The sequence below is a fragment of the Hyaena hyaena genome, unplaced genomic scaffold (assembly GCF_003009895.1).
Source record: "Hyaena hyaena isolate Hyena2069 unplaced genomic scaffold, ASM300989v1 scaffold_637, whole genome shotgun sequence".
NCBI classification, from domain to species: domain Eukaryota; kingdom Metazoa; phylum Chordata; class Mammalia; order Carnivora; family Hyaenidae; genus Hyaena; species Hyaena hyaena.
In genome coordinates, this window is record NW_024081260.1 from 732,881 (window position 1) to 754,488 (window position 21,608).

The 21,608-nt window shown below is 51.1% G+C and overlaps 5 non-coding genes across 5 annotated transcripts; 3 read left to right on the forward strand and 2 right to left on the reverse strand.

The window, feature by feature from the left end:
* The first annotated feature begins 11,274 nt into the window (after nt 1-11,274).
* On the forward strand, nt 11,275-11,380 carry TRNAL-CAA. Its single transcript has 2 exons — nt 11,275-11,312; nt 11,335-11,380. It is a non-coding gene; the product is annotated as a tRNA-Leu (tRNA).
* A 430-nt stretch (nt 11,381-11,810) lies between these two features.
* Nucleotides 11,811-11,882, reverse strand: TRNAQ-CUG. Its single transcript has one exon. It is a non-coding gene; the product is annotated as a tRNA-Gln (tRNA).
* A 3,378-nt stretch (nt 11,883-15,260) lies between these two features.
* Nucleotides 15,261-15,342, reverse strand: TRNAL-AAG. The gene has a single exon. It is a non-coding gene; the product is annotated as a tRNA-Leu (tRNA).
* Nucleotides 15,343-15,788: 446 nt separating this feature from the next.
* TRNAM-CAU lies at nt 15,789-15,861 on the forward strand. The gene has a single exon. It is a non-coding gene; the product is annotated as a tRNA-Met (tRNA).
* Nucleotides 15,862-18,693: 2,832 nt separating this feature from the next.
* TRNAK-UUU lies at nt 18,694-18,766 on the forward strand. Its single transcript has one exon. It is a non-coding gene; the product is annotated as a tRNA-Lys (tRNA).
* The last annotated feature ends 2,842 nt before the right edge of the window (nt 18,767-21,608 follow it).

Sequence of the window (21,608 nt, forward strand, 5' to 3'; positions counted from 1 at the left end):
CCCCCCCACACACACACTCCCCGGTCCCAGACCACCCTCACCCCCACCTCCCCGGGCCTTGACCCTCCTCCCCGGGACTGGACTCCCCCCACCTCCGCACACCTTTCCGGGCCTGGATCCCCCCTCACCTCCCCGAGCCTGGACCCTCCCACCTCTCCCCATGCTTTGATCGGGGTCGCTGCCCAGAGCCCCAGCCTCCACGCGTGGGGAGGACACGCGTGGCCTTCCCAGGAGGCGGGGGCCTGCGAGCAGCTGGGAACCCCCTCGCGGGCACTCGCAATTTTGTTTCCAGAAGGGAAGGCTTAACTGTGTACTGGCAACATTTCTGTAACACAGTCAGACCCGCGCAGCTCGGCTCCTTCCCGCTGTGCCCAAGCAAGCGGGTGTACCTCTCCCGCCTCAGTGTGCTCTCCAGGGAGATGGGGATGATCACTGCAGCCCCGCAAGGAGGGAGCTCCCCCGTTTAGGTTTTTAGCCATAAGGGTGTTTATCCATCACCCTGAACATGCCCGCCGCGCACAGCGTTGGCCAGAACGCAAGCCTGCCCCCCTGCTGTGCGCCAGGCCGCCCGCCGCCACTGGACGCGCGCGCTCCGCCGTGGGACGGCCTGGTGGCCTTTGCTGTTCCCACTACTGCCCTCACCTTCTTGGTTTCATTCCACCTGGGCCGCCTCGCTTTCCCTCTCCTAGGCCTCTGCTTACTTTCCTTTCCAGTGTTACACTTTGACTGAAATGGTTTCAGCACTGTCACTTTGCAGATGTTTTTAGTGAGTAGCCGCTGACTGAGCATTGCAGCTGCTTTCCCTGTGTCTCGCCTTGTCTTCCAACCTCTTCACAGATGAGAATCCTCCTTAGAAAAACCTCCAAATGCCCCTTTCATTCTGTCACTTCTCACTCAGAAATCTTCAAAGCTTCCCTTTTTTTTTTTTTTCTTTCCCCCAGGACATTGTCCAAACCCTTGAGCACCAGGCTCCTCCAACCCAGACTAACACCTTCACTCTCCCCTCAGGAAGCCGCAGCCCCAAGCCGGCCTCCTGGGGCCGAGGCTGTGCCCACCCAGGCCTCTGCAGGCCCGCACACCCTCCTGCCCCTCCTCAGAGTGTAACCTAAGGAAACAGCACCCTGACCTCTCTCCTCCCAGTCAGCCTCCCTGTTCACCCAGAACCTCGGATTCCGAGCTCTTGGTTACTTCTAGAGGAAGACTTTGACTCCCTTGCGTGGAACTCTCACCTCTCTATCGAAGTTCTGAAGCAGGATATACTTTTCTTTCTTTTTTCACTTTTCCTCCCATGTTTCTCCATCTTTCCCTGTAAGAGCTGAATCAGGGCATGTGTTTAAAGTAGGAAGTGACTTTAGTTCCCACACATACTTCATAAATAAGGAAACTGAGATCAGATGCTAACGTACCTCAGGGAGGACAGCGAGTCCTCTCCAGACTGTCTGTGCTCTCTATTTCGACTTGCTCTAATCTGATTGAAAATTATGTATTCCTTTTATTTATTATCTATTATTTTTTTATTTATTCCTTTGTAAAGTGACCGGTGTGCAAATACACATGCCTATTAGAAGCAAGAGGGGGACTTCTTAAAAAAAAGTTTAAAAAAAAATTGTTGTTGGGGCGCCTGGGTGGCTTAGTCGGTTGAGTGTCCGACTTTCGCTTAGGTCATGATCTCGCGGTTTGTGGGTTCGAGCCCCGCGTAGGGCTCTGTGCTGACTGCCAGCTCGGAGCCTGGAGCCTGTTTCAGTCTGTGACTCCCTCTCTCTCTGACCCTCCCCTGCTCACACTGTCTCTCTCTCTCTCTCTCCTAGAAATAAATAAAAAACATTAAAAAAAATTGTTGTTGGGGCGCCTGGGTGGCTTAGTCGGTTGAGTGTCCGACTTTCGCTTAGGTCATGATCTCGCGGTTTGTGGGTTCGAGCCCCGCGTAGGGCTCTGTGCTGACTGCCAGCTCAGAGCCTGGAGCCTGTTTCAGTCTGTGACTCCCTCTCTCTCTGACCCTCCCCTGCTCACACTGTCTCTCTCTCTCTCTCTCCTAGAAATAAATAAAAAACATTAAAAAAAATTGTTCTTTTATTTGGAGAGACAAAGAAAGAAGGCGAGAGAGCTCAGTGATTTGGGGAGGGACAGAGAGAAAGGGAGAGAGACCATCTTAAGCAGGCTCCATGCTCAGCACAGAGCCTGACAAGGGGCTTGATCCCATGAACCACAAGATCATTACCTGAGCTGAAATCAAGGGTCAGATGCTTAACTGACTGAGCCCCCCAGGTGCCCCAAGGGAAGAGGGGAGCTCACTAGGCAGCCCAGACCAAGGGCCAGCAGGGAAACAGGGAAGAGTGAGTGACTGGAGGCCAGATGTCCTTCCTAAGAGGCAGATGCTCTCATCTCTTAGCAAAGGTTACCATGAAAATGTGGGCCCAGCATACTGCCACATTTTTAGTTCAAGAGAAGGCAGAAACCGGAGTTTTGAATGAAACTGAATGACTTTTAAGTGTTGAAAACTAATTAAGATTGGAAAATCATCTGTGCGGATGAACCTGTCCTCCTGGCCTCCAGTTTGGGATTTCTGGTACACGTATTTATTTTCATAAGTGCTTTTCTGTCTTAATAGAATACGGTTTTATAGCCAGTCTCCACTCCTATCTTCCAGCTTGACACCAGATAGCAATATGCTCAGTAGAAGACTTCCCAGGCCCCTTTGCTGCCATGGCTAAGGTATGCAGTGTTACAGTGTGAAACCTTGTCCAGCTCGCTATGGTTATGGTGTCAGGTGAACCAGAGAGGCTGCAGGCCCTGGGGCCTCAACCCAGCCTGGCCGGAAGATGTCACCTAGGTTCATGGTCTCATCAGGAGATAGAATTCAAGGGCAGACGCAACACAGGGGATGAGGGACACAGCAGGAAGTTTACTGAAGGTTGAGATGGGAGAGCGAGACAGAGCAAGAGACAGACGTGGACAGAGAGCGCTGGCTGGACGGGGAGAGGAGAGGGCATGAGTGTGCAAGCCTACGAACTGCACGCCCTGGGGTTGGGTTTCTATCTTTTATTGACAGTTGCTAACTGGTGGGTGGAATGTTCATTGCTTGGGGCGGGGATTTCTTGGAAGCAGGATTTTGGGGTTTGCTTCCTTATTTGACCAAGGGCTTACTGTCCTGGGCCGCTATCTGGTGTGATAGGGCTTCTCAGGGGGTGTGGCCAGGCAGGCCTCCGACCCTCCCCCCAGCTAGGCATGGCCTCTTCCGTGCTGGCCTCCAGGCATCTCTTAGAGCCTAACTAACTGCCCACTCTGACCCTGGGATTAACCTTTGTCCTTCCTTCTTCCTCCAGCCTGGAATGTGCACAAGATGATAGGCGCTTGAGCTGCTGTCCCAGACCCTGAGGCAATCTTGAAGGCCTGAAGCTGACTAGGATGGTGCAGAGGAAAGGTGACTAAGCCTGGGTACTTACACACGGCAGTGTCTGCAGCGAACTTCATGTTTGTGACACACACTAAAGCCAGTGCCTTATTTAAGCCACTTACTTGGTTTATCTGCACATGTAACTAAAACTAACCATAACTAATAAAATACAGTTTTTATTAATAAACTATTTTATTTTTTTTTATTTTTATTTATTTCTAGGAGAGAGATAGAGAGACAGCGTGAGCAGGGGAGGGTCAGAGAGAGAGGGAGACGCAGACTCTGAAATAGGCTCCAGGCTCTGAGCTGGCAGTCAGCACAGAGCCCGACGCGGGGCTTGAACCCATGAACCGCGAGATCATGACCTAAGCGAAAGTCGGACGCTTAACCGACTAAGCCACCCAGGCGCCCCTAAACTATTTTATTTTTAAGTTTTTTTTATTTTGAGGGAGAGAGGGACAGAGAGAGCGAGTGAGGAGGAGAGGACCAGTCAGCATAGAGCCAGATGCGGGGGCTCAAACTCACAAACTGAGATTGTGACCTGAGCCTGAAACCAAGAGTCAGATAATTGTCAGACTGAGCCACCTGAAGGCCCCTAAGGTATTTTATTTTAAAATAAATCTCTACTGGGGCACCTGCGTGGCTCAGGCAGTTGAGAGTCTGACTTCGGCTCAGGTCATGATCTCACAGTTCGTGGGTTCAAGCCCCGCGTCGGGCTCTGTGCGGACAGCTCAGTGCCTGGAGCCTGTTTCGGATTCTGTGTCTCCCTCTCTCTCCGCCCCTCCCCTGCTCACTCTGCCTCATTCTCTCTCTCTCTCTCTCTCTCTCTCAGAAATTAAAAAAAAAAAGTTGCAGTACACTATGTGGAATGAATTAATTTTTTTGTAAGATAATAACATACAAATGCACACACTAAAGAAATACATAGAGGAATTTAGTGCCAATTAATGAGGGTGTGACATGTCAGCAGGACCAGGTGGCGGCGAGAGATGTTGGGTGGTGTCTCCTTTCTAAGTTCTATTTTTCTACAATATATATTTTCTTTTTACTACAAATGCATATTATTTTAAAGCAGAAAATACAGTAGAGATGATTTAAAAGTTATGAAAAGAGAGGGATTTTAGGGAGCCAGGCAAGAGACCAAAGGGTTACAAGCCAAAAACTCTCCTCAGACTTTTTCCCCCAAAATGTAAAAGTCTCCTGTCTTGTTGTCTGGTTAGCACTGTTTGCAGTGAAGGCAACCCCCCTTCGTGGCTGCCTGTGAGAGCGGGGGTGACTATGCATCTGGGGGTGTTGTCAGAGGCAGGGGAGCTGCCTAAGCTTGGCAGCGCCCTGGGGATGTCCGGCCACCACACAGGCCCCACCGCAGGCCCCCGCGGTGCTGGGGGACACAGGAGCCCGCACACAGGCTGCACAACACTGGGCCCTGCTCCCCGGCTGTCTTTGGAAAGGATGAAGCTGGACCAGGAAAGGAAGAGACAGACCTCCTACAAGAGGGGGATGAAGCGCACAGTGATGACGAGCTAAGGCAGAGAGAGCGCGGCCTCTGAGGAGCGAGAGGGACGTGCCTGCGCTTCCGGAAGACACTCTGGTTCCCCTCTGAACAGGTCTCTGTGTCGCCCTCTGACCATCTCCCCACAACCTCACCCACACAGAGTGTGGTGGCAAACTCCCAGGTGGGCCGGGCCGCTGGGCATTCAGACGGGGAATTCGCAAGAGGAGAAAGAAAATTCAGGAAACTTGTAAGAGTAATCGATTTGCACCAATTCTTTCTTGTCATCCTTTCAGGTTGAAGGAGAAGGAGAGACGAGTTATCGTTTTTGGGGGGGTTTTTTTTGTTTTTTGTTTTTTTTTTTAATTTTTAATGTTTTTATTTATTTCTAGGAGAGAGAGAGAGAGAGAGACAGCGTGAGCAGGGGAGGGTCAGAGAGAGAGGGAGTCACAGACTGAAAGAGGCTCCAGGCTCCGAGCTGGCAGTCAGCACAGAGCCCGACACGGGGCTCGAACCCACGAACAGAGAGATCATGACCTGAGAAAAAGTCGGACGCTTAACCGACTAAGCCACCCAGGCGCCCCGTTTTTTGTTTTTTTTAATAAGCAGTGGAATAGGTACTGATTCCTATTCTGAGTGACAGAGCCAGGACCGGAATCCAGGTGGACCAGCCCGAGTCTGAGCCCTAACCACTGCTCCAAATGGCCTTTCTCTCTCTCTTTTTCCAGTAACTGGCCTCTCTCAGTCTGACCCGGATCTTTTCCAGACACTTTATTTTTTTCAACCAGATAGTTATATTGCTGGGTTTAGTTCTCACGAGAACATTCCCTGTGTTGGTTATTACTTTCAGTGACCAGTGTGTAAGGCCACACAGGACATGCTTAGACAATCCTATCACTGAAAATGTGATTATCTCTAGTTCCTTAAATAGTAGTTTCTTATAAATTGTCAGTTTGCTTCCCAACATCTAACTGTATTCATTCTATTTCCTGAGGATCAGATCTTTGGAGACAACAGAGGAAAAGTTTATGCGACCTGTCCTTATAAACTGCAAGGGCCTGGGGGAGCTTGTTGAATACAGGTACTTTGATCTGAGCAGAGAGTGCCTGGTAAACACCCCAGGCAAGACCCCTGCCCTTCCGGAGCTCACAGGCCGCTGGGGGTGGGGGGAGTCAGGGAAGGCAGCCACCTGCCAGCTGGTCACTGTGAGCCTCTCGTGCCAGCAGGACGTGGGGTCCAGCCCCCTCCTTGGGTCAGGGCTGGCTCCGAGCAGCAGCAACGGCAGAGAGCCTCACCCGTGCGGGGCCCGGCCTCAGGAGGATGGGCATCCTTGGTCTCTTAGAGTCCTTACCCTCCATGGAAGATGCCGGAGTCCGCTTGGGCCGCCATAACACAATACACAACAGAAGTTCATTTTCTCAGTTTATTTTCTGGAAACCAGGAGTCCAAGATGAAGATGTCAGCAGACCTGGTTTCGGCTGAGGCCTCTGTCCTTGGTGCCCAGGCGGCTGCTTTCTCTGTGTCCTCCTGTGGCCTTTCCTCTGCGCACATTGATGGCTGCTGGCTCTTCCTCTGCTGTGGGGACACCAGACCCGTTGGATGAGGCCCCCCCCAACCCTCATCACCTCATTTAACCTTAAATACCTCCTTGAAGGCCTTCACATTGGGGCTTAGAGCTTCAACATACAAGTTTTGAGGGGACACAGTTCGGTCCCTAACAATGTTCACCTTTTTTTTTTACGTTTTTTTTTTTAATGTTTTATTTATTTATTTGGGGGGGAAAGAGAGAAAGAGAGAGAGAATGGGCAGGGGAGGGTCAGAGAAAGAGAGAGACACAGACTCCGAAGACAGCTCCAGGCTCTGAGCTGGCTGTCACAACCATGAGATCACAACCTGAGCCACCCAGGCGCCCCAGTGTTCACCTTGTCTACAGCAGGGAGAGCCTTCCGTCCAGCCATTCCCTGACGGAGGCTGAAGGTATGTGCAGGAAGGGCAGCCCAAATGCCCGGCGGCTACACTCTGAGTCACCAGTCGGTGCCTGCCGTGTGGGGTGGGGCCGCCCCAGTGGGCCGTGTGTGATGTAACTATAATCAGGAGTGGCCTTAGGTGGACAGGTAAATCAGTGTGGTTACGACTCGCGACGGTGCCCTGAGGGAAGAGACGGGATGCGGCAACGACTCCATCGTGGGTCGGAATGTTGTCCTGCACTGCAGGGAGGGACTCAAAGAAGGACCCAGAACACACTGGGCCTGAAGAAGAGGAATCCCCTTCCTGGGACTCTCCCCCAGGTCTGCACTGCCCGGGGAAGCAGCTGCCTCCGCTCTCCCTGCTGGCTGCTGCTCCCTCCAGACCGGCCTTCCCTAAAGCGTCTGCATCTTCCCGAGATGCAACGGCCTCCTTTCCTTTGCCATCTCCAGAGCTTTTCCTGTGTGGCCTCTGACACTGAATAAGAAACTGTCTTATATTGTAAGTGAGACTGAGGTAAAATGTACGTAAAGTGCACAACGTATAGCATCATGGATCCTGTGTGTAGCCAACATCCAGATCCAAATGAAGAACATTTCAGCACCCAGTACTCCCTCCCCCAGTACCCACCGAAGGTCACCCAGAGGGATTAATCATCTAAATAGACATTATGGTGTCTAGTTTTGGGTTTTTTTTTTTTTTTTACTCATTACATCTGTAAGATCCATTTGTATCTGTAGCAGTAATTCAATTTTTATTTCTGCAGTATAGTGATTCTCTATATGAATGTATCACTATTTTATCATTTTGCGACTGATGGGAATAGAGTTTGTCTTAAGAATTGTATTCTATCATGAATAAAGCTGCCCAAACATTCTCATATATGTCTGCAAGATGGATAACTGCACTCATTTCCAGGATTAGAATTAATGGATCAAGGGCAGGAATACGTTCAATTTTTTAGACATTGCCAAACAATTTTCCAAAGTGATTATACTAATTTACATTTCTATCAGCAATATATGAGAATTTTAACTTCTCTACATACTCACCAATATTTGGTATAGTATGTGTGTGTTGTTTTGTTTACATTTTCGCCATTTGGGTGGATTTGTAATAGTAACTCATTGTGATTTTGATTTATATTTTCCTGCTACTTAATGATATTGGGCATCTTTTCATATGTTTACTGAGCATTTAAATGACATCTTTGGTGAAGTCCCTGAACAAGACTTTGGCGCATTAAGAAATTAAGATATTTGTCTTTTTCTTGTTGATTTGTAACAGTGCTTTATATATTTTCAGTGAGTCCCTTGTCAGATATATATATAGATTGCAAATATTTTCTCCCAGCTTGTGGCTTCTCTTCTGACTTTTATAAGGGTGTTTTTTGGTGAGTAGAGTTTTTAGTTTTGATGAATTCCACTTTAACAATTTTTTTCTTTTTCCGTTACTGTTTTTGAAATCTTTGCCTACCCTGAGTTCATTAAGATATTCTTCTGGAAGCTTCACTTTCCCTTTCATATGTAGGTAAATGATCCATTTTGAATTCATTTTCATATTTGATATGTTTAAAAGAAAACCACAGGCCCAAAACGGCCTCACTTAGGTCAAGGCCTCACGTCAGTAAACCAAGACTTAATCCCTATCCTGACTATAGTCTCAACCCCCAGGAATGTAACCCTTCACCAGTCAACCTGGAATTTTCTGGTCAGTAACAGTAAGGGAATCTGTCACAGGAGCCCTTTTCAACCACCAAAGGAAGACAAGGTAATCCACCTTTTGTGTGGATTTAAAACTTTTGTCCCCTAATCAAGGTGACTGGACCTGATATAGTCCTTCTTCTCCTGTTGATGACTTTCCTGTCCTCCCTTTAGAAGTCTTTCCCTTCCTGTAGCCACGTGGAGATCAGAGGGGGTGCTGTCCAGTTCATGAATCGATTAATAAAGTGAATTAGAGGGGCGTCTGGGTGACTCAGTTGGTTAGGAGTCCGACTTCGGCTCAGGTCATGGTCTCACGGTTTAGGAGTTCAACCCCGGCATCCGGCTCTGTGCTGACAGCTCAGAGCCTGGAGCCTGTTTCAGATTCTGTGTCTCTCCCTCCCTCCCCTGCTTGTGCTCTGTCTGTCTGAAAAATAAACAAACATTAAAAATACTTTGTAAAAAAGTGAATTAGATCATTTGAAGTCTAGTCAGTTGAATTTTTGTTATTTAACAGATGTGAGATAGGGATCTAGATCTATTTTTTTCCCAGTTGGTCCAGAACCATTTTTTGAAAGGCTATGTTATAAATTTGCAAATGCATGTATCTATTCATTTCCTTTTAACACTGTGCCCTAAAAGCAGAAAATAAATGCCCTAATGTTCATTGAATTTGTTTCTTTTAGCTAATTATAAATTTACATCAATTCATATGTGTTGGGCTGGTTTTAGCAGCTTTTAAATATTTCCGTGAGGTTATAATGGGACATTAAGACCATTATTTGTCTTAATAATGGCATTTTAGGGAAGATTGAATTTATCCTTAGCCGAGCAGAGAAAGGAAGATTGAGGGACATAAAAATAATATATTCATGAAAGTATATTAATCAGTAATGCATTTTATTATAGGAATATATAAATCAGAATTCTTTACATAAAGCATGTGTTCTTCATGGATCACTTTTTGTGGTTATATTTATTTACTCATTAATTCAACTAATACTTATTAGATAAATCCTCAAATACCTATTTCATATTTAGTTAAATTATTGGTGCATGTTTGTCATATGACTTCATAATATTTTTCAGAGCTGAGCTACCCAATATATACCACAACCACTTTTCCTTTCTGGGACGGCCTTTGTTTCTCCCAGAATTAGTAATTGCCTCTGGCTTGCTCCCTTTTCTAAGCATTAATCCTGGACACCAGATATCCACTGCGGTGGCCAACCGCGGGGCAGGCTCAGCTCCTGGGGCTGCGCCAGCCCCTGGGGGTCCCCAGGCTGCCCGCCCGCGCCCCGCACCTGTCCGTCCCTCTCTCTTGCCAGGGATCACCCCTTCCCGATCTCCCATCTCCTTCTTTCTTACTGGAACCATTCCTCAGAAGCTCCTGGGAAAGAGGGTTTGGGGGATGAAAAATATGTTTCTGAAACCTTGCAGGACCGGAAGCGTCCGTCCGCGCTGGTCTGGCTGTGGGGCTGCGTCCCTACATGGGGGGCGGGGGATCCGGGAAATGACCTCGAGGCCCCGGGGCACCGTGTGCAGCCTTCGCGCAGCCGCCAGAAGATGCTCCGACCCCCCCTCTGGAGCCTGGTCGGGCCCCCACTTTCCCTGAGGTCCCTATGACAGTTGGTGATGTTGCGCTTCGATGGGGGCCCTTCTCCCGCCCGACGCACGCATTTGGTGGGTGTCTTTTTAACTTCAGATTTAAGGTCTTCCGTTCTGGAAACCGAAAACCTGGTGTTTCGTTTTTCACCCGCTTTCCTTCGTTTTCTCCCCCCTCCGCCGGCAGCCCGGGTGCTGACCGCACACCTGCTCCGCGACACGCCGGTGTTTCCCTCGAGCTCCCCCTTCCCGCGTGCGCCGCGGCTCCGGGGAGGCCCCCCCCCCCCACGGGGTCGGGCTCTCCCTGCGGGCGTGGGGGCCCCTCCTCGTGCCGCGAACGCCGCTTCTTACGTCACTCGGGATCAATCGGGGTTTTTAAAATCCAGTTTCCCGCACGTGTTTGTTTCGTCTCAGTCCTTGTCCCGCCTCCTGCCTGACGGTTTGTCTTTATTCTGGAAATATTTTCACAAACACCTGCTGGTTCCTATTCGAAGTGAGGACTACGAACCCGGCCGCGGGATCTCTGGCGACGAGCGGGTGGGTGCGGGGGCCTGGCGGTGTGGACGCGGGGCGTCCGGAGGTGGGGCCTGGTCCGTGTCGCAGCACAGCCCCGGCCCCGGCGGACTCAGAGGACGGTCCCCGGGACTCTGGGGTCTGCGCGCAGGGGGCGCCCGAGCCCCGGGGCGCGTCCCCCTCCCGACGCGCCGGGTTCCTGCGTCCGCGCCGGCAGCCACCTGCGGCTCAGGCCCCACCCGCCCCGCTGCAGTCTATACCGACTCTCAGGTGTTCTTCCCGGGTCTACATCCGCTCGCCCACCGCGTGCTTCCCGGGACCCGGGCCGCCCTGCTGGTCGACGAAGGGCTTCTCCGGGGCCAGCGTGCTGAGCCCCGGGGTCCTCGCGGGGCAGGGAGGGCAGAGGGCGGGGGAGGGACCCGGATCGCAGCCTCCGCGGGCAACAGAGCCTCCGGGGCTCAGAGGTCCCGACCCGCCGAGGACGGGGCGCAGCGCGTTCCAGCCGCGGGACGGAGGCCACAGGGCCCCGAGCCCCGGGGGCGCGCACGGGGAGCGCGCTCGGGACGACGGAAGAGTCTGTCGGCGCGCAGGCTGCGCTCCCGGGTGTCAGGATGGCCGAGTGGTCTAAGGCGCCAGACTCAAGCTCCGCTTCCTCCGCCCGAGGGTTCTGGTCTCCGCATGGAGGCGTGGGTTCGAATCCCACTTCTGACACATCTTTTCCCGTTTTTTGTTCTTGGTCTCAGCTGCGCTTTCCTTCCGCGACCACGAGGCCGCCGCGGGAGGTCTATCGGCTTCCTCCTCCTCCCCCGGCCCATTTCCCGCCCCCCGCCGGTTACGGGCGCCCGGGCCTCGCCACCCCCGCTCGCCGCCCCCGCCCCCCGGGCCCCTGGCCCCCCTGACCTCGCCGCCCCCGCCGGTAACCGGCGCCGGGACCTCGCCGCCCGCGCCCCCGCTGACCTCGCCCCCGCCCCCCCCGCTGACCTCGCCGCTCCCGCCCCCCGCTGGTTACAGCGCCGGGACCTCGCCGCCCCCGCCCCTCTTTGTTCAGTGCCGAGACCTTCCTCGAGCGTCGGGACTGGGGACACAGCGCAGCAAAAATCCAGGCCTGGGAGTGAAGTCACGCAAAAGGAATGAAATACGAAGGTTCCACCGAGATTTGAACTCGGATCGCTGGATTCAGAGTCCAGAGTGCTAACCATTACACCATGGAACCAGGCGCGACAGGCTGCGTCTGCACCATCCATCTGAGACCCTCCTCCTGCGGCCTTGCCCCAACGGCGGAAAAAGAGGCACCACCTCACTCGTTCCGTTCTCCTTTTACTTAAACTGCAGCCAGGTACCACACAGCGCAGTATTCGGTTCAGGAGCAGAACCCAGTGATCCATCTCCGACGTGCAACACCCGCGCCCACCAAGTGCCCCACCCCCACTTCCCAGCCCCGTCAACCCTGTTTGTTCTCCGGATTTGAGAGGCTCTTACCGCCAGCCTCCCTCTCTCTTTCTTTGTAACTATTTTTTCCCCCTTTCCTTCCCCCATATGTTCATGTGTTAAGTTTCTCGAGATCCACATGAGTGAGAACATATGGCGTCTGTCTTTCTCTGACTTATTTCACTCGGCAGAACACCCTCCAGGTCCATCCATGTTGCTGCAGAGGGCGTGATTTCATGCTTTCTCATTGCCAAGTAGTGTTCCAAAGTACAGCTCCTTCTACGATTCGGCCTCTGTTGAGAGAGCGGCCGTGAACCCGGGATGCATGTGCCCCTGTGCATCAGCACTCCTGGATCCTTTGGGTAAATACCTAGAAATGCTATTGTTGGATATAGCATGGTTCTATTTTTAGTTTTTTGAGGAATGAAGCACCACTTTAAACAAAAGCTCTGGCTCTTCCTCCGAATTGATTTTTCTTTCTTTTCTTTCTTTTTAAATTTAAGAGGGCATTTTCTGGGGGATGGAAAAAAATCCCTGCACTTTGCAGCCTCAAGGCGATGGAAAAGCCAAATACGAGAGAAGCAGACGAGGGGCAGGATGTGGGAAGGGGCTTGCCCTGGCCTTCCACCCCGCTGAATCCCCAGGTTGTACCCTCAATGTCAGGGAAGCACATGGTCCTAAGGATATTCTAACTTCTGGTACTTTTGATTTTGCCTTCATTTCTGTCCACGCAAAGGCAAATTGGATTTTCATCTCACTATTTAAAAGGGAGAAAAGAAAAATATAACACCTCCTTTCTATAGCTTCACTTATTCCTTCAAAATGCCTGCCGACACCTCTGGAGCAACTTTAGACTTTCTTGGTGCCTCTCTGCTCAGCTGCAATCACAGCCCCAGGTCTGGCAGGCAATTGAAGCCTCATCCACGCTTGCTGCCTGAGGGTGTAGATGAAAGGGTGCAAACATGAGCGCTCATCGGCATAGACCAGCGTCGGACTTCCGGAGGGTTTCCTTTCCCTTCCCTCCATAGGCTAAGTCTGACGAGTCTAAAGGGGATGATTGATGCATCTTTGATTTTGTTTTGCTTGGGTTTTGTGCAGGCCGGGTCACAGGCCCCTGGTGGACATCCTAGTGCCTATGGGCCGCTACATAGTGTCCTCAGCAGTGGCTGGCCAAGACAGGACATCATAGTGCTAGGTGTACTCATTCATTTTTCAACATCTTAACTTTATGAAGATAACGTGATTTACCTACTAACCGCAAGAACACATAACAAAGAGATCATATATGCAGCGTGAAATATTCAGCTTTACTCAATCTAAATATGAAGTGTTGGTCATGTTCTCAATGCACCTCTGGTAGCCCCCAAGGCTGAGTTCCTAAGGAATCCCTGAATCAGTTTCTGTAATCCATCCTTTCACTGGATCTCCAAGCAAGCAAGGTGCCAGCACAAAACAGCTGCTCATTAAACACGGTGCAGAGAGAAGCAGTGAAACCCAAGGACCCTTGGCCAGGTGACTGTCAAGTTCTCGTAAGTGTCCACACATGTAACTCTCCCTCTTCACAAGTCCCCTGGCCTCAAAAGATAGTCTAAGCTATCTTAGATCCAACGGTCCAAATCTTTTCCCCCAGCACAGACGGCGTCCTTTAAAATTTTTTTAAATTATTTTTTTATTTTTTGGATGAGCCGCATCCTTATTTCATAAAGAGAAAGAAAAGTGTCCACTAGTTGTAAAAGGATGCCAGAACATCAAAAGCCACTTTTAGACTAGAGGCTTTAAAGTACTTCCTGAGGATAGGCAAGGGGGAGGGGTATGAATGCCTGTTTTTTCAACCTTAGCACATTTATTCCCTAGGAAAGGACAGCAGGTAAAGACTGGAAAATAGGGCGGGAAGCCAGGGGTTGGTTTATTTTGGGTCGTGGGATTCAAAAGGCTGCACCTTTTGAACTCCCTTGGGCTGCCCACGGGGGTTCACAATAATGCAGGGCGGATGCAAACAAACGAGACCACCTCGGGGAGCTGCTTGGGGAACGGGCGGAGACGACGCGGCCCCACAGTTCAGGAACAGCCTGGTCTCTGGTGACCTAAGCAAGAACGGTCTGCAGCGGCCCGGTGGCAGGGCTGAACCCCGAAAGAGCGGGTCCGCGGGCCCGATCAGCAGCCCACCCCCGGGTGCACCGGGTGTTCTGCGCAAGGGGCTTCGGCCCGGGGCTGACGGCCAGGGTCTCCGGGCCTCAGTCCGTTCCCTGCTCGTCTCACGCAGGAGACGCTTGTTCCTTCGGATCGGTACTCGTTGCAAACATTTACCTCGTGTTCACGACCCGGGGAAGCAGGAGAAACATGGCTGCGTGTCTGACAAAGCTTCTGGCCCACGAGGAAGAGCACACAATTACATACAGTTTCCGAAAGTTCTGGTAAATGCCAAGCGAGGGACTGGGCGGCCGGGAGGAGCCGGGAGCCGGTGCCTCCTCGGCCGCCTTTGCCAGGTTGGCAGTTTTGTAAATTCGTTTGCAAATTCACGAACCAGTTTATTCAGATTTATGAGACACAGACACACTCGTTCTAACACGTTCACCAGACGCGGGTGAGGGAAGTGGCACACCCCGGCCGCGCGTGCCCCCCGGAGCCGCCGGGAGCACGCCCTTCTCTGCACCTCGTGCGGTCTTGGCCCTGGTAACAATGTATCCAGAATGTCACTCAGAAGCTGTGTCACTTTGGGGCCGTAATGCATCTAATGCTTGTCCTCCCCCCGAGGCACCGGCGCAAGGGAGCTAACTCCCGTTCCTCTCCGTGTCTTCAGCGACTGCCTGTAATTCTGGAGGAACAGATCAAGGAAGGCTTCCTGGAGGAAGCAACTTGCAAGCTGAGACCTTGAGGACAGAGCAAGTGGTCCGCGCGGGAGCAGAGGAAGCCCACACGAGGACGCGGGGCACAAGGAAGGCGCCGAGGAAGTGTTGTTCTAAAAACCAGGGGTGAAGTGAAGGAGCGCGCACATCGGGAACTCGGGGGGGCGCCATCCGGTGCCGCAGGTGCGCGTGGACAGTTCGCTCACTGACACGGTCCATGCCGTGTCTGGGCGGTGCGCAGGGGTGCTGGCGGTGGTCGCGGGGCGAGCTGGGGGCGAGGGAGGGGACAGGGGCGCGGCCGAGGAGTAAAAGTGTCCTGGCAGCGGTGGGATTCGAACCCACGCCCCCGAAGAGACTGGAGCCTTAATCCAGCGCCTTAGACCGCTCGGCCACGCTACCGCCCTGGGGCGCCCTGGGTGCCAGCGCTTCCCCGACCTCCGAGGTCGTGCGGGCCCCGCCCTTCCTAGCGCCCCCGGCCCCCCCGCCCCGCCCCCAGCCTGCGCGCTCGACCAGCGCACTAGGGTCCCTGGCGATGCCCGGTCCTCACCCGTGCGAGAGCGAGGCGCCGGCCGGGAGTGAGTTCCCCGGCCTCAGGAGCGAGCAAGTCCGGCCGTCTGGGTCGGGCCCTAGAGCCGCTGCGGAGAAGCTGCAACAGCAAAGGAAGCAGCGCGCGCCCCTATCGCGCCCGGACGAGGTCCCCCGGGGCAGCCGCAGCGTCACCCCGCCCCGCCCCCATCCAGCCCCGCTGTGACCCCCGAACTGCCGGGACCCGGGGGCGGGGACCCGGAGCGCGGCCGGGTCCTGTGCGATGTTGGTAGGAGTTTGTGAAACGCCGGCGCCCAGGTGCCTCCTTAGCGCAGTAGGCAGCGCGTCAGTCTCATAATCTGAAGGTCCTGAGTTCGAACCTCAGAGGGGGCAGGGCTTTTTTTTTTTTTTTTTAATTACTCTTCCTCTGGATCCGAGAACGGCAGGACAATGAGGTAGGTGGCGAATCTTTCTTCTTTCTCCATCTTTCCCAACCACAAGTGTACTTTTTTAAAATCAAGGAAATTGCTTGATAAGCCTGATGGGCAATCATCTGTTGTTTAATAGGACCACGTGATGTTCAATTACAAAATAGTGACTTTCCACCAAGAACCAAATACTCCAAAATTCTCAGTTCTTTTTTTAATACCAATTTCAGATACAGCCAGATTTTTAAAATGCCTTTCAGATCGGCTTGGCATTTGTTTTTGTTTCAAAAACGCCAGGGCCAAGAAACCTACTGGCTCTGGGGCGCAGAGGAGGGGCGGAGGGAGGGCTGTTTGGGGGTGGGGGTGTACCATGGGGTGCAGTACGGTTTTGCTAATAGCTGATTGGTCCTCTTACCGTTCTTCTGGAATTGCTTACCACCAGGTCACCAGTAACACCGCACATGAAGAGGAATCCGTACCCACCCCGACCCCCGGTCTCATTGCATTGTGCCCCTTTTCCTGCGTCCTGCTGTTTGCTGGACTCTAAGTCACCCAAAGAGAAACAAGAAGGGACACACGGGAAGTGATACTTGGAGTCAAGACAAGCAACGCACTCACACAAAAATGAACATGATTGATACTTAGTATCTTGCTCTTAGCATCTCAGTGTGTGTATTGAGTGGGAAATATTCGACAGGTATTTACTGAGCACCTATTATATGCCAGGCCCTGGTCAACGCTGTGTCCTTGTACTCTATATGCTGTGATGCTGGGGCTGGGCCTCTGCCACTCCCACAAGTCCCACACCTTTGCCAGAAGACCTGAATGCAGTCCCTTGAACCACAGTTTGGAATCCCGGGTTAGGATGTTCTCTGCACCGTTCTCCCACCGCCTCAGAGTCACTGGGCCAAATCTTCATGGCGTCTGCGTCTTCCCATCACCTCTTGTCCCATTTTAGCCTATTCTTTATGTGACGCCAGCATTCTCTTTACAGGATCATCTCTGATCACATTGTTTCTCCCTGCTTAAAAAGCCCAGTAACTTGCCATTGCTGCAGGGTGAGTCTCCAGTCTACACTCCTCGCCATAGCCTCAGGGGCTGTTGGTCTCTGTATGCCCCTACCTTCTCCCCCTCCCCCACCAACAACCCTCTCCCAAGATCTCTGCCTGCTTTGTTTTTTGAAGGTGTTGTGTTTTTCCCTCTTCCTGGAATGCAGGAGACATGTTTTTGTCCAACTTCTATACCAAGCCTATCAATTATCTCTTTTGACAACACCTCTTGGGAGAGATCTCGTGTTTTTCCTTTGAAAAGGTCCTGCCCCGGAGACCATCAAAACCCCACAGGAGAAAGCAGGAAACAACCTCCTTGACCTCCACCGCAGCAACTTCTTACTTGACACATCCCCAAAGGCAAGGGAATCAAGAGCAAAAATGAACGATTGGGACCTCATCAAGATTAAAAGCTTCTGCACGGCAAAGGAAACAATCCATAAAACTAATAGGCAACCGACGGAATGGGAAAAGATAGTTGCAAATGACATATCAGATAAAGGGCTAGTATTCAAAATCTATAAGGAACTCACCAAACTCCACACCTGAAAAACAATCCAGTGAAGAAATGGGCAGAAGACATGAACAGACACTTCTCCAAAGAGGACATCCTGATGGCCAACAGACACATGAAACGATGCTCAGCATCCCTCCTCATCAGAGAAATACAAATCAAAACCACACTGAGATACCACCTCACGCCAGTCAGAGTGGCTAAAATGAGCAAATCAGAGAACTCGAGATGCTGGCGAGGATGTGGAGAAACGGGCACCCTCCTACACTGTTGGTGGGAATGTAAACTGGTGCAGCCCCTCTGGAAAACAGTGTGGAGGTTCCTCAGGAAATTTCAATAGAACTCTCCTATGACCCAGCAATTGCACTGCTAGGAATTTACCCAAGGGATACAGGAGTGCTGATGCATAGGAGCACATGTGCCCCAATGTTCAGAGCAGCACTCTCCACAATAGCCAAAACATGGAAAGAGCCTAAGTGTCCATCAACAGACGAATGGATCAAGAAGATGTGGTTTATCTATACCATGGAATACTACATGGCAATGAGAAACAATGAAATCTGGCCATGTGTAGCTACATGGATGGACCTTGAGGGTGTTATGCTGAGCGAAATAAGTCAGGCAGAGAAGGACAAATATCATATGTTTGCACGTATAAGAGGATTAGGAGGAACTTAATGGAGGACCATGGGAAAGAAGAAGGGGAAAAATAGTTGGGGAGATGGAGGGAGGCAAACCATGAGAGACTCTTGAATGCCAAGAACAAACTGAGGGCTGATGGTGGGGGGGAAGGGGAAGGGGGTGATGGGCATGGAGGAGGGCGCTTGTGGGGATGAGCACTGGGTGTTATATGGAAACCAACTTGACAATAAACTATTAAAAATTTTTTTCTACCTCTATTCTCCCTTTATTCTGATTTAAGCCTAATAACTGCCTTTAAATGGTGGCATGAATAAACACATACTTAGAAATGAACCACATGACAATCTTTGGTGGATGATTGACAAGATGGAAGTAACTTTTTCCCCAATGACCTGGGGGCAGAAATAGTCTGGAGGCATATTCAAGAGAGTGAAGATGGAGTTGGGAAATAAAGAAAAGGAACATGGATAGAGTTTAAAAAGAAAGGTTAAAAATAATAATTAAAAAAAAAAAGCAAAAAGGAAGATAGTTGCACTCTGGATGTAACACTTTTTTTTCACACTAGGACACAGAGTAAGAGTTGTATGAGTGTGCCTGGGTAGCTCAGTCAGTAGAGCATCAGACTTTTAATCTGAGGGTCCAGGGTTCAAGTCCCTGTTAGGGCACAGCTGCTGATGTTAGATTCCACCTTCGCTAAGGTGCATATTTTATGCAAAAACACAGATTAGGTAGGTTGCATCCTAATACTAACCTTCAGGGTCAAATATTCCTGTAGGAGCCCGACAGTGACCACGAGAAAGAATGGTTAAGGAAGCAGAGATGTGCCTGCAAACAAGACTCTCTGCTTGGGCAGATCATGCCTGCAAACAGGAAGTTCTGCCACGAAGCCTGCACACAATATCCAAGGTTAATGATCCGCTCGCATATGAGGGAACATGCCCTCCTTAAAAATAAGGAAGAGGCTGGGGTTTTGGGCAGGCTTCTTAGTAAACATGCTGTGGTCACTTCCTCCCTTTGTCCCCCCCCCCCGTCCTTGGAATGTGCTTGGCTTTTTGTTCTTATTTGGTAAAAGAATGCATTTCTTAGATTTTGGTATGTGTCCAGCAACCGGGGTATAAAAATAAACCGCAAGGGGGCTTGCGGAGAATTTTTCCCTCTGGCCGGAGTTGTGTCTTTGTCTGTCTTTTGTGTGTCTGGTCTTTGTGTCCTTTCACCCGCAACAATTCCAGCTAAGAAAATGGGGTAAGCACTCCCACGCAAAGTAAAGGAAGATGGTGGGGAATACCTGGGATCTCCACCAGTGTAGATGGCTGAAATCTTTGTGAAGGAAACTAACCTGTACATAGTGCCAGGACCATAATCTTTGCCTATTGGTGTCTTTTAACTGAAAAAAATTAGACCAGAGTGGAGTTACTACACCCATTTTGTAAAGGATGTGGTTGGCTGTTTGCAGGACTCCCTGAGTGAAGCACAGGTGTCCTCAAAAGTTGGTTCATAAGTGAATGGCTGAAGAGGGTTTTCGGATATTCAATTCAAGTTCAATAAGGGTAGCAAGGACACAAATTAAACAGAGCTAGGAACTCTCACCTAACCTTGTATTGTACACGATTCTGTAAAGGGGTTGCAATATTGTAAACTTGCTTAGGAAAATAGCCTGCTATGATCAGAACTTGGGGTTTCCATGTCCGCCAACCACATGGGCCAAGACCATCCTTGCCTGATGTCATAGTCATTGATATTTGATCACTTCCATCATTCATATCACAGATGCATGGAGCAACCTTCCGATATTACTTGATTTCCACTGCAGTCCGTTTCACATAGGTGAGAAGATGCTAACTGACTATGACTGTAATGGGTTCACAGTCTGACTTGGAATGTCTCTGACATTTAGTTACTGTGTGTCAGTCCTGCAAGCCTGAAAAACTCTGGAGTGAAATAAAACATGGTTTCTGTTTCTACAAAGGAGAGGAACACATTTTTAACAGTGATGGCTGGAGTGATGGCTCCAGGAAGGATATTGTCTAAGGGACTGCCTGAAGACTCCGACAACCCTGCCATAAGGTCTCCCCCAAATCTTTAAGTGCATCCACTAAACTGTGGGGAGACAGGCTCCTGGAAGCAGAGGCTGAGTGTCCTGAAGACACTGAGATGTGCCGTGTTGAGTCTGCATCAGGATGAGCTGTTGAGTGAGCTTCCCCGAAATGCAAGCTCTCAGTGGCCCAGACATTCCGCAGGAGCAATCCAAGTCTTGCCCTGTCTGCTTCCAGCACTAAGTCAGAGAGGTATGCCTGCAGCATGAATTTCAATAGGTGTGTCTCCTGTGTGGACTGCTGCAAAAATCCAGATTTGAGATGATTGCCTGGAGTGAGAGTGATAGGGAATATGGAAGGAAAAGGAAAAGATTTAATATGCTGGTTAATCCATTGATTTATTTGACCAATGTTCATTGTCAGGTATTGAGGTTCACTCACTGGAAACACGGGAGTGGATCCAGGAGACAGGTGAGGGTTCTCTGGAATATGCAGTGTAAGGGCCTGGTGGGTGATAGTGCGGGTGTTGAATAAAAGGAGGAGGCAGTTGACACAGCAGCAAGTGTTGTGGAGCGAATAACACAGTCGCACTGATGTACTCGGAGGTCAGAGGGCGAAAGACGGAATGGTGTATTAACTCCCTAGGGCTGCCAGCACGCATTACCACAAGCTGTGTGCCTTAACATCATTAGAACTTAATTTTCGATTAACCAATCAATTAATTAATTGTGTTTTGGAGGCTAGCCGTCCAAAACCAAGGTATTAACCCAGCTGCGCTCCCTCTGAAGATCTTAGGGAAGAACCTTCCTTGCCTCTTCCCGGCGCGGGGTGGTTCCTGGTTATGCTGGACACGGGTGTCTGTGGGTCACCGGCCTGGGCAGCACATGCGGGGGGGGGAGTCAGGACCACGTTACACCTGCGGGGGCGGGGGTCAGGACCAGGTTACACCTGCGGGGGGTGTCAGGACCAGGTGACACCTGCGGGGGAGTCAGTCAGGACCAGGTTACACCTGCGGGGGAGCCAGGACCAGGTTACACCTGCGGGGGAGCCAGGACCAGGTTACACCTGCGGGGGGGCCAGGACCAGGTTACACCTGCGGGGGAGCCAGGACCAGGTTACACCTGCGGGGGGGATCAGGACCAGGTTACACCTGCGGGGGAGCCAGGACCAGGTTACACCTGCAGGGGGGTCAAGAGTGTCTGTGAGAAGGCCTTGATGGGGACAGTGAACGGGTGATGGTTTATCTGTCCAATCATGTATTTAAAAACACGAAGTGGCTCTAATAAAAGGACACTGTCACAAGAAGGGACTGAAATCGGGGATTTGGACAGGAGATCCGGCTCACTGGGAAGAGTTGCGGGGAAGTCGCTGAGGGTATAGACCGAAGAAGATTATCCATGTGTGCGTCTCCCGATCAAGAGCGGAAAGTAGGGACTCAGTCACTTTGGCCCACAGACCGGGGGGGGGGGGGGGG